At 44.8% G+C, this 16,777-nt stretch overlaps 1 non-coding gene and 1 pseudogene across 1 annotated transcript; both read right to left on the bottom strand.

Annotated features, from left to right (window-relative positions):
* Positions 1 to 961, bottom strand: part of LOC114008945 (small ubiquitin-related modifier 1 pseudogene) — a 1,242-nt pseudogene extending 281 nt beyond the window's left edge.
* A 14,928-nt stretch (positions 962 to 15,889) lies between these two features.
* LOC114008949 (U6 spliceosomal RNA) lies at positions 15,890 to 15,996 on the bottom strand. The gene has a single exon (XR_003550431.1). It is a non-coding gene; the product is annotated as a U6 spliceosomal RNA (small nuclear RNA).
* Between the last annotated feature and the right edge of the window lie 781 nt (positions 15,997 to 16,777).

Here is a 16,777-nt window from a genome sequence, read left to right as displayed (position 1 = left end):
TCTAAGCCACCGGGTCCAGGATGCGAACCGCGGTCGACTACGTGGGAGTCCAGCGACATAGCCATTATGCTAACTGCTGGTTCCCTATCCACAATTTTCTGACCTTCAAAGAGAAATCCAAGTGAATTCATTGGAACTCCCTGTCTTTGATAGTGTGATTCTTTGAGTTTCTTGAGGTGTGCTGTGATTTTCAGTTTGAAGTGAATCTCACTGCTATCCTGTCCAATGACCTTGAGTTTAATGTATTCTCCTTCCTTCTTATCCCCCAAGTCCTCATTAGAGACAGAAAGCGAGAAATCACCCCCCAGGGGGGATGGTCACGCCACAATCCCTTCTCCTCCATTCTCCTCTCGGGATCTTGGGCACGCACGCACACGCGCCCGGCGTGAGTTCTAAGCCACCGGGTCCAGGATGCGAACCGCGGTCGACTACGTGGGAGTCCAGCGACATAGCCATTATGCTAACTGCTGGTTCCCTATCCACAATTTTCTGACCTTCAAAGAGAAATCCAAGTGAATTCATTGGAACTCCCTGTCTTTGATAGTGTGATTCTTTGAGTTTCTTGAGGTGTGCTGTGATTTTCAGTTTGAAGTGAATCTCACTGCTATCCTGTCCAATGACCTTGAGTTTAATGTATTCTCCTTCCTTCTTATCCCCCAAGTCCTCATTGAGGATTTTGCCTCCTGGTCAGATATGGTGGCGGTGGTCTGCCACCTTTATTTTATTTATTTATTTTTTAATTACTGTGTTCAGCCACAATGAATGACTTTCTGACTTTTTCACTTTTTTTTTTTACATACCTTCCCATACACACACATAAACTTGCATGCACTGTTAAATGTTTAAATCATCCCCAAAATAACAAGCAAGCATCATCAACAGATACTAAGAACTCTGGGAGGAGAGTTGTTGCGGAACAGAATACTCACACAACCTTAACATGTCACCCCACATTATTCATCACAACGAGGAGACCTGGTAGACGCTCTCTTAACCAAGTGGTCAAACTTCACATCACCAATAGTTGGTCAAGATGACATGAAGCCATGCAAGGTGGGGGACCATCCCCTGTGTAGTGCCAACCATGTTTGACCTGCATCTGTTCATGAGGAAACATCAGGAAAAATCAGAAAAATCAAGATTATGGCATGTTCTACAAAACAATTAGCCTAAACTTGTAAAAAAAAATTCATTATTAGGAAAGAAAAACAAAAACAAAACAAAATGACAACCAAAACTAATCCAAAACAAACAAACAAAAAAGGGGATTATTCTAGATGAGAAGAGACTGAAGAGGAGTGAAAACCAAATGTAATGATTCATCCTTTATTAAATCTTGGATCAAGACATCTTTGAAAAAAAGGCCATAAAGAAAAATGTCAGACATGTGGAGAAGAAATATGAATATGGGTTGTTTATTATCAATATTGTATCAATATAGAATCTCTTGGGTGTGGTAATGGTATTGTGGTTCTGTAGGACCTTGCGGTTCAAGATGAGGTCCCCAAACTAGCAGCATCAGCTTCACCCAGGAGCCTATAAGAAATGCAGCATCTTGGGGCTAGCAGGTGGTGTGGTGGTTGAGGTGCTGGATTCCCACATGGTTGACCATGGTTTGAGTCCTGGACCCGGCAGCTTGAAACTCACAACAAATATTAGGTTATCAGGAAAGACATGATGCATTGTTGCATAGAAAAACATGTCATTTGGGGTCAGCAGGTGGTGTAGTAGCTAAAGTGTTGGACTCCTACATGGTCGACCATGGTTCGAGTCCCAAACCTGGTGGCTTGAAACTCACTCTGTGTGTGTGTGTGTGTGTGTGTGTGTGTGTGTGTGGCCAAAATACCAAGAGGAGAATGGAGGAGAAGGGATTGCCATGTGGCCATCCCCCTAGGGGGTGATTTCTCCCTTTCTGTCTTTGTCTGTCTGGCAAGCACACATACTCTACAGCAAAAATCTCTCCAAATAAATAAATAAATAAATAAATGGAAAAAGAAAAAAGAAAAACATGTCATGATTTTCTCAATGACCTAATAGATAAATAATTTTTAAAAATGTGGCATCTCAGGGTCTACCTAAGACCTACTGGATCACCAGGAGATTCAGATGTGCCTTTAATCTCAGAAATGCAGCTGTGGGCAAATGTTCATGTCCCTCCGGCCTCAGGAATTTTGCTCTTGATTGCTTCAAATATTAGGACTGCAAGAGAGTAGGGCATGAAGAGATCAGCCGTTAGGAGCCCAAGCGACCCCATGTTTTTGATCTCTGTGAGAAAACGGGAAGGAAATCAGTAAAACTCTGTGTAGATGCCTGCCATTCTTACTATTTATAGAGGCCACAGGGTCTTCGAACACATGTGTTCAATAAATATGTATTTTTTGCTATAGGGCACATGCACTCACCGAAGACAGACCAACAGATGAAAGAAGGGATGGTGGTGGTTCTGGCTAGAGGTGCATTTCCTAAATGTGTCTCAGAGGACAGTAGACATGGCTGAGATACATGTAGGGAATTTCTGATTTAGGGTTCTATTTAGGAAATAGAATGAAAAGCACTCCCTGATGGGGTGGAAGGGGTGAGCCCAGGGCTTTTGGATTGACCTGCTGGGTGATGGGGATGACAGTAACCCAGACAGAGAAGCCGCCCTCCCTGTCTTCTATGTGGCCTTCTGGTCTTCGGGAGGCCGGGCTCCCCTTGTGCTAGGCCCGCTCCTGCCAGCAGAGGGCACTGCAGGCCTATTGACAGGCAGCCTGGGAGGTGTGGCTATGTTCAGGAAGGGCCCAGGGCCGCTGTCTAGCTAGGCTAATAACAGCAGCCGTGCTCAGGGGGTTGACTATAGCCTTTGACTTTTTAAAAATTTAATTTTACTTATTATTATTTTAAAATTTGCTATAGGGCACGTGTGGTCACCAGAGAGAGAGAGAGAGAGCAAGAGCGAGAGCGAGAGAAAGTGAGAGAACAAGCCACCAAGTCTAGAACTTGAACCACGGTCACCCACGTGGGAGTCCAGTGCCCTGGCCACCACACCACCTGCCGGCCTCCAGCCTTTGGCTTTGAGGCTGATTTTAGACACAGAAATCTGGGGCTGTTCATGTCCAAGGCTGCTGACCACATCCTCTCTCCCGGGTTATTTCAACCCCTTCCTAATTGGTCTCCTGGAGTCCCCTCCACGCATCTCTGCACTGATGTCCCTGTGGCTCTCAGGAGGGTTTCATGGCCCTGCCTAGCTGTCCAGCTCACTGATTACTCTGTCCCCTTCTGGATTGGCCTTTCTTCTGCTTCGGGCAAGCCTTTTGGCTAGCTGTCTCCTTGCCTAGTAACTCTCTCTGTCCTTGTTTGTTAAGGTAACTCCTTCTCATGGCTATTATTATTATTATTTAAGATTTATTGATTTTTAATTTTATTCCTCTTCTTCAATTTTGACCAGAGAGTGATAGACAGAGAGAAAGGGAGACTGAGAAATCAAGCCACCAGGTCCAGGACTCCTATCGTGGTTGCCATGGGGGAGTCCAGCGCCTTAACCACCACACCATCTGCCACCCTTCCTTATTATTTTTTAAAATTTATTTTAGTTTTCAAAAATTTGCTATAGGATGTGTGCACTTGCTGAAGCGAGAAAACGGTGGGTGGGGGGAGTGAGAAATCGCCCCTATCCCCCAGGGCAGATGGCTACTCTACAATCCCTTCTCTTCTCTTCTTAGGATTTTGGGCGTGCTCATGTGTCGAGCATATTTTTTAAGCTGCTGTGTTCGGTACTGGAACCATGCAGTCAGTCATGTGGGATCCAGCTACCTTCACCACCAGGCCTCAAGGCTGGCCCACACAGGTCTTATTTAATTTATGTATTCTTTTTTTTTTTTAAGATATATTTTTTCTATAGGGCTCATGTGCTCGCTAGAGAGACAGAGAGATAGAAAATGAGAAATCACCTTCCAGGGGGGATGGCCAAGCCGCAATCCCTTCTTCTCCATTCTCCTCTTGGGATTTTGGGCACACACACTTGCAACTGAGAGTCCAGTGATATAACCAATATGCCATCTACTGGTGCCTATTTTTAATTTCTAAAAATTCTTTTTAAAAAGTAATAATTTATTTATTAAACTTAAATGTTGTTATTATTTTTTAAATTTGACCATAGAACGATAAAGAGAAAGCCAAAGTGAGAAAGCAAGTTGCTAGGTCCAAGACTCGAACTGTGGTCAGCCATGTGGAAGGAGTTCAGCGTCCTCAGTCACCATGCCACCTGCTGGCCCCTGGAATTTAATTTTTTAAAAAGAGGTTATTTGTTTCTTCCATGAGCAAGAGAGACATAGAGAGAGAGTACTTTCAAGAAGATCTTGATGCCATGATCCACCCCCAGCCCCAACCGGCCCTGGATCCTGGGCACAGGCATGCCTGGAATACTCAGGGAGGTCTTTGGATGCGAACCTGGAACCTTCCCATATAGGTCAGCCTCACAGAACATTGAGTGTTACCACTTGAGCCACTAGCCTCAAAAATGAGTATTCTTACACACCTGAGTTTGAGGGTTAAAGTTTAAATATAAAGCAACAACATGTCATTGTTTTTCTTATTTCTGCTTTTATAACATTTTCTTGTTTTGTTTGTCTCTCGTTTACACTCTGAGCTACTTGAGGGTGGAAATTACGCAAGTCTTGCTCACACACCATGTTTAGAGAGTTCTAGGCATATTGTAGATGCTCAATAAGCATTAGGGTAATTATAAACCGTGTTTACCATCTACACATATTAACTAACTCACCCGGTCCTCACAACACCCTGCCACAGGGGCAGGCATCTTTATTGGAATCTGAGGTCAAAGAAGCTAAATAATTTGCCAGAGGTCACGTGGCGTGGGCTGCATCTAGTGTTCACCGAATGAACGGACGAGGGAACAGTTCCCTGGAGTGCACCTTGCTCTCTTTTGTTCTCAGGGCGTCCCTTCTGTCTCAGTCTGCTGTGTCTCACCCTGCTATGTCTCACAGTATTCAGACTCCACAGGTCCGACCCAGGTGGGAGGTGGCCTTCAGCGAGTCCCTGAGGCCCACAGGGCAATGTCCTCACCCCTGAGTGGCGATTGTTCCTTTTCACTCACATCTGGCCTCTTGACTTACCTGCTTTCTCTTCATTTCCAGCATTATACCCTCCACTTGGACACTAACTACCTACCTAGTTTGTAGGCAGGTGGTGATATGGTTTGGAGCCAACCCCATACCTGTGTGTTAAATCTCGGTGAGCTATTGTAATGGGATTAAATGGTCAAAACCTTAATCCTATCATAATATTTAAAGGTCAGGCCTTTGGGAGGAGACTAGGATTGAGGCCCTTAGGATGAGGCCCCAGTGACGGATTCCTGGTGGGTTTATAGGGAGAGGGAGTGAGATGGAGACTTACGCTCTGCTCTTTGTGATGGGATGCCTGGGGGTCCTACAAGATGCTCACCAGATGTGACCCCTGACCTTGGACTTCTAAACCCTGAGCTGAAAAAAAAATCTATTTTTTTTTAGAATTATTTTATTTAACTTTGTTTTATTTATTTATTTAAATTTGACTGGAGAGGGACAGAGTCGGGGGTGGTAGTGGTCCAGGTCCAGGACTCGAACCGAGCTTGGCCATGTGGGAGTCCAACAATCTTAACCACCACACCACCTGCTGGCCCCCCAAATCTATATTTTTATAAATCACCCAGACTTTGATGTCTTCTCTTACTACTAACAGAATGATATAAAATTCCTAGATTTCTTTCCATCCTCCCTGCTTTTGCTCAAGGTCTTCCCTGTGCGTAGAACATCCTTCCCGTCCTGAGATCTCGTTATTCTAAAAGGGGATACCAGGAAGGTAGGCCAGTCCTTTAAGCCACGGCCATCCTTCGTGTAGCAATACTGAAACACTGCATCTGGTCCCCAGCAGCCTTATGAAGGTGGTGGTGGTGACGGCTGAATAATATCACCACCCCATTTCTTCAGTGGGGATACAGAGTCCTGGAGAGGAGACAAGACCTGTTCGAGTCCCGGACCCGGCACTTAAAACTCATGCTGGGCATGTGTGGATGCGTGCCTAAAGTGAGAATGGAGGAGAAGGATTGTGGTGTGGCTATCTCCCCGGGAAAGTGACTTCTCACCTTCTGTCTCTCTGTCTCTTTGGTGAACACACACCCTAAGAAAAGAAAAATCTCTAAGAAAAACAAGTACAGCAGGATAGAGTCAGAGAAGGGCTATTGTCCAGGCCTCTGGCATCCCGGCCCGGAACTCTTTCCACATTGGGGCAGCAATTCTGTATGGTATTACACAAACAGAAGTGGACAGGGCCTGACTGCCCCAAAGAGCTACTCAGTTCTGAGCACAGTGCCTGAAGTTCACCCTGGAGATGATTTTTTTTTCAAGGGCAAAGGGTGTTGAAGTGTTTTTGGTCTTCAGGGAGCCCCAGCTGATGTTGAAAAACCCTGTGATGAGCCCCAGGCTAAGCTCATGCGGCATTCCCAGGAGGATGAGCTGGCTGACAGGCCGCCAAGGGTGAGATGCCGTGGGAAGGAGATGCTGACTGTGCTGGAGGAGTGTGGGAAGCACCGAGGCAGGCAGAAAAGTTGGGGGCGGGGAGTGAGGGTGTGAGCGAGGAGCAGGCAAGGCCGCTGTGGGAGCCTGGGCTGTGGGTTCCGGAAGCTGACTTCATCACCAACCTGACGTGTGATGTTGGGCAAGTCTTTCTCCAACTTGGACCTCTGATCTGGGTCAGGGATATGGAGCAGACTTGCTTCTGGGTTTATCTCAAAGCTCTTGGGTGTCAGGAAGTTGGTGTCCTGGGCAGTTGTTGCCAAGACAACTATCTGGTAGAGATAGCAACCAAGGAGATTGTTACCATGACTATGGTGGTGGGAGGGGGTCTAAACGCCAAGAGGCTGGCTATCAGTTCTGCCTTCAGACAGGTTCCTGACCCTTCCCCTCTTTCCATGCCTGCTAAAGTTCAGTGTTTGTGGGACCAGATACATTGACACCCGAGGGAAGTGTCAGGAGTCAGGGACCTATGTTCTAATGCCTTGTCTTATACTGGCAGGCTGTGCGGCCTTGGACAAGGCTCTGCTTCTCTCTGGGCCTTAGTTCCACATCCGGAAAATGAAGATTGCACGAGGCCCCATTACCTCTACATTCTAACACTTGCCTTTTACTAGGAGACAAAGTTATAAAGCCAGAGGCTTGTCCCCAAGATACAGAAGGCATTGATGACTGTTACGGCTGTCATTCACAGCCAGCTCACATGGCCTCGAGTGACCTTGCTGGGGCAGGTATCACTCTTGCCATCCTAAAAAGGAAGGCTGGGGCGGGGTAAGAAAAGCAAATCCATTGATCTGGGTCTGGTTTAGAATGGTTACCTGGGTGCCAAAACCATCCAAGTGGCCCCAAATAATGTGTGCCAAGTTCTTAGAGACTGCAGGGTGATTTTAAAGGCAAAGCCATGAAGGGGAGAGGGAAGTAGCTGACGGTCTTGTTCAGCAAGGCTGGCTCAGCTCTGCTATACGGGGAGCAGAATGACCTCACAATCACCTCTTGCCTGGCTTAGTCTCCAGCAAGGCATGAAGGCTGAGTCTGGAAGGCAAGGAGGAATGCCATTGGGCAATAAGGATGTTCATAAAACAAAACGTCCAATAAATTTGGGTAACATTTTGAGCTATTTCAGGTGTGCATTCCTAAGAAAACCACAAGATATGTGTAAGTTTTATTTCCTTATAGCACTAACTCAGGTTGATTGAAATCTTCTGTTTTCAGGGAAAAAAGGTCTATTTTAGAATCTATCAACTCTTTTTTTTTTTAAAAGAGATTTTTGCTATAGGGCATGTGCACTCGCCAGAGAGACAGACAGAGAGAAATCCCCCAGGAGGGATGGTCTTGCTACAATCCCTTCTCCTCCATTCTTCTCTTGGGTTTTGGCACACATGCACACATACCCAGCATGCGTTTATAAGCTGCTGGGTCCAGGACTCGAACCATGGTCCACTACGTGGGAGTCCAGTGACATAACCGTTATGCCATCTGCTGGTCCCAAAAATCTACTAACTTTTTAAAAGTTTCAATCTGATGGGAGTCCACTGACATTGGCTGGGCAAGCTCTGGATACTGGCCATGGAGAGGTCAGGCAAGCCCCTGCAGGATACCAAATTCCAGGTCACCAACCAGATTATAGATTTTCAGTGAAAACTGGGTTGGGCTGTGAGATCTGACAGTTGCAGATCTCCCTCTCTCTCTCTTTTCTTTCTTTTAATTTTTAAAAATAACTATTTTATTTAACTTTATTTACTTATTTTAATTTGACCAGAGAGGGACAGAGTGAGAGACAGAAAGTGAGAAACAAGCCGCCAGGTCTGGGACTCGAACCAGTCGCCATGTGGGAGTCCAGCACCCTTAACCACCACACCATGTGCTGGCCCCTCTCTTTTTTTCAGAGATTTTTACCATAGGGTGTGTGCACTTGCCCCAGAGAGAAAGAGAGGCAGAGACAGAGACAGTGAGAGGGAAATTGAGAAATCACTACCCCCAGAAAATGGCCATACCACAATCCCTTCTCCTCCATTTCTCCTCCTGAGATCTTAGGCATGTACACAGACACGTCTAGCATGAGTTTCAAGCCCTGGGTCCAGATGTGAACTGTGGCAGACCCAGTGACTTGAAAATTATGCCAGGTGCATGTACATATATGTCCAAAATCCTGAGAGGAAAATGGAAGAGAAGGGGCTATAGTATGGTCATTCCCCCTGGGGTGTGCTTTCTTATTTTTCCTTTTGCTCTGTCTTTCTCCAGCGAGCTCATGTACCCTGTAGCAAACACCAAAAACAATGATGGTGGTATTTTAGCATGAGTGACTCCATTTTGGTCTACTCTGTCGGGGCCCAGAGCAGCTTATTCCAAAACAAAGTTTTTATTTAATAACGTTTTGGTGGCTATTAGAGGGGTAGGATGAGGGGGTCTCAGAAGAGGGTTCAGAATGTCCATTTTGCTTGGAGGTGGTACTTGGAGGGCACTCAGGACAGGTATTATTGACAATTAATTAGTAGGAACATTCCTACCTAAACACGTTAACAACCATTTTGGTTCAGTATGAGAAAACCATACTTGGGATAGTGTAATGGTTATATTGCTGGGCTCCCACATGGCCGACTAAGGTTCGATTCCTGGACCTGGAGGCTTGAAACTCATGTTGGGTGTGTGTGTGTGTGTGTGTGTGTGTGTGTACGCTCAAGATCCCAAGAGGAGAAGGGATTGCAGCATGGCCGTTGCCCTGGGGAGTGATTTCTCACTTTCTGTCCCTCTGTCTCTCCGGTGAGCACATGGGCTCTATAGCAAAAAAATCTCTCTCAAAAAAAAAAAAAAAAAAAAAAAAAAAAAAAGAAAAAGAAAAGAAAAGAAAAAGCCATACTTTTACTGCTGAACGCCAGGATGAACGCCAGTGCTGGCTGGATCTATCATGGTTAGAATGATGGATACTGTGAGTAGCAAGGGAAGATTTTCTGGGTAGAGGGGACGCCTTGATGTCATGGAGATGAGGATGCATCTGATGTGGCTGATGGTTCCCAAACCCAGCCCTGGTCCTGATCTCTGGGAGTAGGATGGATTCTTCTTCCTGGCCACCGCACCCTTCCTGAGTAAGTCATACACATCCCCAGGGAGTGGGGTTTGCCACTCTATTCCAGGAGTGGCTGATGCCCAGACAAGTGGGCAGGGCACAGCAGGCTCCGGCAGGGACAAGGAGGAAGCAGAGAGCTCGGGATGCCTGCTCCTCCTCTCCCGGGAGACCTGGCCTTGGGTGGATGCCAGCGGTCCCCTCCCCAGCCCTGCCCAGCAGTCCCTCCCCCTTGCCTCTCCCAGCACGACTTTGCAAGCAGTAACTCCGGATGGATGTGGCTGCGCCTCCTCCCTGCTCACTTTCCATTCCCAGCCCTGAGTTACAGCCAGGGCTCCTCGGGAAAATTGGCTGGAAGAGACATTTTCCATGCTCTTGACTCCTCTGCTGGGCGGTCGTCCCTGCCTCCATTCTCTCCAGTCTCTTCTGATGGTCACCCAGACCCAGAAGAGAGGACATTTGGTCAACGGGCTGCTGCTCACACGCCAGTCAATTTTGTGTGTCATTTCTCTCCTGGGGCCTCAGTTTCCTAATCTGTAAACAGCTGTTTACCTGGAAACAGGTTTACTTAGGGCAGCCCTAACTGAACCCTTAGCTCTACTTGTTACTGTGTGACTTTGGACAAGACACTTAACAGCTTGTAGTCTCATCTTCAAAATGGTGTTATATCATATTTTCTTCATCTTCAAGGCGGTGTGATTTCTTATTGTTGTGAGAATTAATGAAATAACTTGAGAGGGCTTACCTCAGTGCTCTGCACAAAGCAGACATTTAATGAATAGCTATTGAAAAAAATTCATTGTTATCAGTGCTTGTGAATAGCTATTGATAAAAATTCATTGTTATCGGGGCTGCCATGTGCTGGGCTTTACACACCCAATTTCTAATATGTGTAAGATCTGTGTGGGGTGCTAGTCATTATCTTTGTAAAACTGAGATCCAAAGGTTCAAAGATGCCAAGTAACTTGCCCAAGTTTACACAGCTGACAAATGGCTGAGCCAGAGGGATTCAAACTCAGTTTTGGCTGACTTCTTGTTCTAAGTCTCTAGTAAGTCTCTAGGAAGAAGAAGAAGAAGAAGAAAAAACAAAAACAAACAAACAAAAAAACTCCTCTACCCCCAGGCAGAGAATGAAGAGTGAAATAATCTAATTTTCTTTTCTTTTTCTTTTTAAAAAGTGCTTTAGGGCACGGGACTCACTGGAGAGACAGAGACAGAGACAGAGAGAGAGCAAAAATGAGAGGGACCAGCAGTTACCGTAATGGCTGTGTTGCTGAACTCCCATGTAGTTGACCACAGTTTGAGTCCCGGACTTAGTGTCTTAAACTCACGCCAGGCGCATGTGCGTGCATGCCCAAGATCCTGAGAGGAGATCAGGAAATCACCCTGGGGGGTGATTTCTCACTTTCTATCTCTCTGTCTGTCTCTGTCTGGCGAGCATATGCACCCTATAGCAAAAACCTCTCCAAAAAAAAAAAAAGAGAGAGAAATCAGCACCCAGGGCATATGACCACACCACAATCCCTTCTCCTTCACTCTCCTCTGGAGATTTTGGGCACTCACACACACCAGGGTCTTTCAACCCACCAGGTCTGAGACTGGAACCATGGAGTCGTCCTTGTGGGATCTATCTGCCTTAATGACCGCACCACCTAGCTGGCCTGATCTAGGTTACTAATTTAATCCAGGCTTTAGAAGCTATAATTTCAAAATCTCACTGGGGGTTTGGGCAGCTAAGGGGCACAGCTGCTGAGAGGAACGCTGCTCAGCTATGTTATAGTGGGAAATGTGCCCTAAGCAGTGAGATACCGCCTTCCCAACTTTTCTTGTCCTGGCCCAAATTGGAAGTCAAATGAGAAAAGACTGGTGACAGCTAATGTGAGTCCTGATGTAGGAAACTGGCCAATCTTCATCTGAATATAAAAAAAACAGCTCTTAAAAAAAATCAAAAAACTTCTTTCTTTCTCTCTTACATAAGCAAAAGAGACAGAAAAAGAGAGACAGAGAGACAGCACCCCCCAGTAGGGTCTTGCCACCATGATTCACTCCCAGCTGCAGCCAGTCCTGGGTCATGGGCACACACATGCCCAGTGTACTAGGGAGGTCTCTGGATATGAACCTAGGACCTTCCCATGTGAGTCAGCCTCACCACTGTGCCACCATCTGGCCCCCAAAACAGCTCTTTATGAGGGCAATTTGGCAATGTCTGTTGAAATATAAAATGTAACAGAGGCCAGCAGGTGGCATGGTGGCTGAAGACTCTGGACTCCCATATGGCTGACTGTGATCGAGTCCCGAACCTGGCAGCTTGCTTTCTCTCTCTTTCTTTCTCTCTTTGTCCTTCTCTGGTCAAGTTAAAAATAAATAAAGTTAAATAAAACAGTTCTTTATATATATATATATACACACACACACATATAAATAAATAATTGGGGCCGGCAGGTGGTGTGGTGATTAAGGGTGCAGGACTCCCATATGGCCGACTGCAGTTCGAGTCCAGGACCTGGCAGCTTTCTTTCTTTCTTTCTCTCTCTCACACACAATCTGTCCTCTGGTCAAATTAAAATAAATAAATAAAGTTAAATAAAATAATTCTTTAAAAAATAGATATAGAATGTACATATCCTTTAACTGGTACATTTGAATCTGGTTATTTCTCCTACCAGTATAAAGACAGTCACTGCCACGCCATTAGTAAGGGCCAGACAGTGTTGTAACAATAAAACAGCAACGTTCTATGAGGCCGATACGCATGGGAGGGTTCTAGGTTCACACTCAGAGACCTCCCAGGGTATGCCAGGGGATGGATGCCCTGTGTCCACGATCTGGGGCTGGCTGAAGCCAGGGTGGATCTTGGTGGTACTGTCTTTCTGTCTCTCTCACTCATGGAAGAAATAAATGAATAAACCTAAAGAAAAAGATAGACTATATACGGAATTACAAAACAAGTTTAAAATTAGCAATGAAATAAAATTAGAAGATTAATAACAGAAACGATACAGTATTTACCCCCTCCCCAAATATTTGGAAATTAAACAACATACTTCTGAATAACCTATGGGAACAAAAAGAAATCACAGAGGAAATGAGAAAATATTTTGAAATGAATGATAATGAAAAACACAACATACCACAATTTATTTGTGGGATGCATTTAAAGCAGTGCTTCAATTTATAGCTTTAAATGCTTATATTAGAAAAGAAGAAAGGTCTCAAATGATCTAAGTTTCTATCTTGAGAAACTAGAAAAAGTAAAAAGAAATAACCCTCAAAATAACAAGGTAAACTGATATATATTGGTATGGAAAGAATGCCAGGATAGGGGACCAGCGGATGGTGTAATGCTTACGTTGCTGGACTCCCTTGTAGTCGACTGCGATTTGAGTCTAGGACCCAGAAACTTAAAACTCACACCAGGTGCATGTGCGTGTATGCCCAAGATCCCAAAAGGAGAATGGAGGAGAAGGGATTGCAGTGTGGCCATCCCCCCTGGGGAGGGGGGTGACTTCTCGCTTTCTGTCTCTCTCTGTCTCTCCAGAGAGCATGTGTGCCCTATAGCAAAAGTCTCTCTCTCAAAAAAAAAAAAAAAAAAAAAAAAAACAAAAAACCGACAGGTGGCATGGTGGTTAAGGCGCTAGACTCCCACATGGCCGACCACAGTTTGAGTCCTGGACCTGGTGGCTTGCTTTCTCACTTTCCATCTCTCTTTTTCTCACTTTCTCTCTCTCTCTGGTCAAATTTAAATAAACGAATGAATGAATGAATGAATAAAATCAAGTAAAATAATTAAAAAAAAGAATGCCAGGATAGATGGAGTGAAACAGCACATGATAACTAACACACACAGTATCATGGCAGAGATTGCTCGTAGTCCCTCAAAATCTATCCTCTCCATCCTTCAACACAGGATCCCTGATTTTGAGCTGGCCATGGTTATTCTTTTTTTCTTTTCTTTCTTTTTTCTTTTTTTGTAGAAATTTTTGCTTTAGGGCACATGAGCTTGAGGGAGTGATTGAGAGAGAGAGAGAGAGGGACAGTGAGAGGGAAAGTGAGAAATCACTCTCCAGGGCAGATGGCCATGTCACGATCCTTTGTCTTCTATTCTCTTCCTGAGATTTTGGGCACACACACCGACGCCCCTGGCATGAGTTTTAAGTCACTGGGTCTGGGACTTGAACCGTAGTCAGCCATGTGAGACTCCAGAGCTGCTCCCACCCCCATTCTGAGTAAAGGACATCTCCCGCGTGCCCTGGAGTGTGGTGATGTGATGTGCTCCAGCCTAGGGGCATGAACAGAGGTAATGTGTGCCTTTTTGCACTTCTCACAACTTCTTGCTGGCTAGAGGGTGGACATGGTAGCTGCAGCCTGAACGGCAGATTGTCCCGAAGATGGTAGAAGCCCAAGAAGGAGCCACTGCTCCTGTGCTTGGAACGCCACACGGACCCTGCCTGCCTGCCTCTGCCCTGCTTGAACATGTGAGAAATAACCCCCTGTCTTGTTTCCATCTCTGCTATTTTGGCTTTCATTCCTTGCAACTGAACTCAGTCCTAACACACAAGATTAAGATCCTACTTATGTGAAAAAAGCAAACAAACCTAGTATCAGATGGATGATTTTGTCTTTGCTACGGAAACCCCCACAATAGTTTGCTTCAGTATGGAAGATATATTATCTTACATAATGTAAATTTGAAGGTAGGGGCCTGCAAGTGGCGTGGTGGCTTAAGGCGCTGGACTCCCAGTCTCAGACCTTGTGGCTTCTCTTTCTCTCTGCCTCTGATCAAATTTTTAAAAAATAATAAAAAATAAAATAAATCATTTTAAAATGTGAAGGTGGATCAGCTTCAGGGCTGGATAGTTTAGTGACTTGATTTCATCATCAAGAGATGCCTCCCTTCTTTCTACTCTGTCACCCTCTGAGTAGATCTTATTGCAATTGCAAGGTGGTGGCTGCAGTTCTAGACACCATGTTCATACACTGCAGTGACCCATGGAAGAAAAGGGAGGACCTCTCCCTGCTGCATCTCTCTTTTTGTTTGGTTCCTTGTGTGTATGTGTGTTTAGCTCCTTTTTTCTTGTTTAAAACAATGATTTATTTATTTATTTAATTCCATTTTGTTACTATTAGTTTTTATTTTGGCCAGAGAGAGAGAGATAGAGAAAGAAAAGGAAAGTGAGAAAGCAAACCGCCAGTTCCAAGACTCAACTCACATTCGGCCATGGATTCCCATGGGGGAATCCACACTGTAACCACCAAACCACCTGCTGGCCCTGTGTTTAACTTTGTTTAAAGCTAAAGAGACTTCCAGCTAACCTTCCCCTACACTTCATTGGCCATAGCTGGCTTTAGGTTCCTGTTTAAATCGATCTTTAAAAGCCATTTGGTGGCACCATGGTCATGCAGTTGGACCTGTATGGGAAGGGTTCAAGTTTGCATCCTGGAGCCTCCCTATACACACCCTGTGTCTGTTTGTGCCCGTGATTCAGGGTGGCTGAGGCTAGAGGTGAATTGCGGTGTGAGGCCCTCCTGGGAAGCTCTCTCTCTTAGAACAAATAAATAAATTAATAATTAAAAAAACACCAAAAAACTATCTCTAGATTAAAGCAATCAAAATTTATTCTCGATGCCATGGAAAGGAGAACAGCAGACTGAAACCACAATTCTGGTAGTGTAGGAAAATGGCTGATGCCTGCTACAATATGTATTTACGTAGGGTGTAAGGACCCAGGATACTCCTCAAACTGCCAATGGTGGGTACATCTACGGAGAAGAAGGAGGCTGGGGAGAGGATGAAAGTTGTATGCCAGATACTAAAGTTGCCTTCCCCACTTCTCCCTTGCTTACATAAACCATCTTTTGGGAGGCAACAAGGGAATGAATCATGATCTGTCCTAGCCAGGTATGGCGATGTCATTCCTTTTTGTAGACATTTTCTTTACTGTAGCTAGAGGTGGCCGTCAGACTCACTTTGGCCAGCAAGATGCGAAGACAAATTGCTGGGGAATGATTTTTTTTTTTTAATTTTATTTTTTTTTATTATCATCATCATAATCTTCTTTATATTACATTGGATTACATATAACTTTACAGTGTATTACATTGTTTTTTCAAAAGGGAATGCCATGCATGTCTGTCAGTACAGAGACATTAATCTCCCCACTTCAACATTCAATATCTTTTCTATGTTTTCCCCAATCATTATTTTTATTATTCTAATTATTTTTTAAAACAGTCAATTGCTATTTCTCATTTTGCTTGTAAAAATACTTTGCCCATCATGAAAAATATGGAACGCTTCACGAATTTGCGTGTCATCCTTGCGCAGGGGCCATGCTAATCTTCTCTGTATCGTTTCAATTTTAGTATATGTGCTGCCGAAGCGAGCACGGGAATGATTTCTTTTTTGATAAAAAGAAAGCCTCTTTCTGACCTTTTCTATTTCATTCTTCTTCTTTTTCTTTAATTGCCAGAGGGCATGTACCCTCACCAGAGAGAGACAGAGAGACATGGGGGTGGGGGGAGGCGGGAGAAAGAGACAGAGAAAGCATCCTCCAATGGGGTGTGGTCATGCTGCAAATCCCTTCTTTTCCATATTTCCATCCTGTGGGGATTTGGGGATGCATATACACAGGTCCAGAGTGTTTTTCAAACCACCAGAATTGGGATTCAAACTGCAGTTGGTCAAGTGGGATCCAGCTCCCTTAACCACCAGGCTGCAGGTTTGGTCCTCCCCTTCCATTCTTATGGGATAGTAGTGTGAGAAGGCGATGCTTTGAATTGTGGCAGTCACTTTGTAACCATGAGGGAAATGCCTAGAGAAGATGTAGATTCTGTATTCTGACTTTTTAGGCCTGATGAATCAATCCTATGCTTGCTTCTTAACCCCTTTTGTAAAAAAAATATTTCTTTATTTAATTTTATTTATTATTATTATTTATTTTTATGATTAAAAATTTGACCAAAGAGACCGAGAGAGAGGGCGAGAGAAGGGGAAAGTGAGAAAGAAAGCCGCCAGCTCTGGGACTTGAATGGTGGTCAGTCATGTGGGAGTCCAACAACTTATCCATCATGCCACCTGCTAGCCCCAATCCTGTGCTTCTTAAGATGACTCTGGACATTTATTAGAAAATGCTCTTACAGGGGCCAGCAGGTGGTGTGGTGCTTAAAA

The sequence above is a fragment of the Tupaia chinensis genome, unplaced genomic scaffold, assembly GCF_000334495.1.
Source record: "Tupaia chinensis unplaced genomic scaffold, TupChi_1.0 Scaffold000418_1, whole genome shotgun sequence".
NCBI classification, from domain to species: domain Eukaryota; kingdom Metazoa; phylum Chordata; class Mammalia; order Scandentia; family Tupaiidae; genus Tupaia; species Tupaia belangeri.
The sequence above is the reverse complement of the archived record's forward strand: the minus strand, read 5'-3'. Positions and strand labels throughout refer to the sequence as shown.